The 1,941-nt window shown below is 40.2% G+C and overlaps 1 protein-coding gene across 5 annotated transcripts in view; it reads right to left on the reverse strand.

The window, feature by feature from the left end:
• Window positions 1–1,941, reverse strand: part of LOC118743012 (LHFPL tetraspan subfamily member 2a protein) — a 35,694-nt gene that overhangs the window by 14,585 nt on the left and 19,168 nt on the right. The window lies entirely within an intron of this gene.

Raw genomic sequence — 1,941 nt, forward strand, 5'->3', positions numbered from 1 at the left:
CGGGTCACCCCTTTGGACGCAATACCCCGAAATAGGTGGGCCACTTATTAAACCGTACCCACCGCATATGTTATGGCCCGCTCCAGGTTTGTTTAGCAAAAATGGAATGTTGTAACGTGTGCCTATCACCAGTGGAAACTTTTGCACAGTTCGCGCCTCGCATACGAAACGCGAGTGTCCATTTTCGGGACGTGTGAGCCAGTGGTGATTGGGCTCACCGCGTTTCAATGTGCCATAGACAAACACTTTTATGAGATTTCCAGACAGTTTGGCAGTCATTTCGTAACTACTGATGGTACTTTAAACCTCATTAAGTAAATAGCGCAGATGAGTCGAAAGCTTTGCGATTGTTGATAATAGATTTTAGGGTAATTAACATTTTCTAGCGTACCCGGAGTGAACAAAAGATATGCTCAAAAAATATTGACATCCAAGAGATTGTTCATCCTCGCTTTAATAAGTGTGCATTTATTTTAAAGAAAATAAATCCATCTTAAATTTTTTAGTTAATTTTACTACACCTGAGTTTTGGTTTGGAGAAATTTATAGGTCCGGCAGTTCCATTTATAATTAACATGAGGCATCCATGATATTAACCCTAACGTGTACCATCAGCGATTTTGCACGCTTAACCCATCGAATAGTGGCACGCACAATATTTAGCAAACAAATTTAAATTTGCAATTGTAAAATGTTTAAAGTTTTTTATATGCATACATACATACATATCGTCGTTTCAAGTACAAAACCGCGTATCGTCATTCTGCAAAACCGCGTAACTGACATTTCTGTTAAAAATTGGATTTGCTCACACAAGTTCTTGGCTCAATCCATTTCCATTCGTCCTGAAATATGCTAGCCAGAATGCGATTGCTTTATAAAAAAGAGAACCATTTTGAAATACGAGTGGTTGAGTGGAACACTAGTTTCCAGGGCTTACTGCTCGGAGAAGAAATTTAAAATGGCCAGCTCTCTTCAATGGTACAGAGACGGGCCAAAAACTCCATAAGTCATTGGGACACGTAAATATCTTTGCTCTCCGAATTAGGCTATAAGCGGCCTTCAGGGACCCTTAACTCTTATCTTCTAAGGCTAAATTCGTTCTAGTCTTGGAATCCATTAAGAAACCTAGCATCCTTGCAGAACACAATGACATCCAACTGCAGAGCAGTGGCAAACTCAACTCCCGCAGTGACTGAGCCATTCCTTGTAGTAGGACCAAAGACGATCCGGAGCATCTCGGGAGCATAATCTGAAGAGAAGCTTGCTTATAATCGAACTCCCGGGATTGAGACTCAGAAATAGTACACACAGTCCAACAGGACACTTTAGATTCAGAAACTATTTGCCGGACCTCTGTCGTTTCTGCGACTCAGCCTATCTACAGTGTACCTACCCTTTGACTGTAAGGTCGCTTCAAGAAGACGGGAGGCTCACTGTGTTCAAAATGTGACCACAAACACTCCCTTCCTTACATAGTCTAACCCCATTTTATTATGCAAATACCTATCTATCCAGAATGGATGGGCCCAAGATACCTACGTCAACTTTTATAGAAAATATCATAACAATACTTTCTTAGGTCCGAACCCTTCAAAAGAGCGCGTTTCTTGGGCCTACCATTAGTTGAGTCAAAGAACGTAAATGTATAAGAAGCGACAACTCGTTAAAGTCGGCGAGTGAGGTCTGAAAGGTTGAGATGAGGAGTTCGCGTCCGTTTTAACATCCATTTTCGTAAATGAATTCGCCGCACATATGGTTTCGCGGCGACAAAGAACGTTAAGAAAAAGTGACCGATGATAGAAATAATCAAATGAAATGAAAAAAAACATGGCGCAGCTCTTTGTGTTTATTTGCTGACGGCATTTAACAATTTGCATGCGCATGTGCATAGATTTACTTTATTTTATAATTTTAAACAAATATAAGTAAATTAAATAC

Source organism: Rhagoletis pomonella, unplaced genomic scaffold, assembly GCF_013731165.1.
Source record: "Rhagoletis pomonella isolate Grant_MI unplaced genomic scaffold, Rhpom_1.0 Rhpom_scaffold_00007, whole genome shotgun sequence".
Taxonomy (NCBI): Eukaryota; Metazoa; Arthropoda; class Insecta; order Diptera; family Tephritidae; genus Rhagoletis; species Rhagoletis pomonella.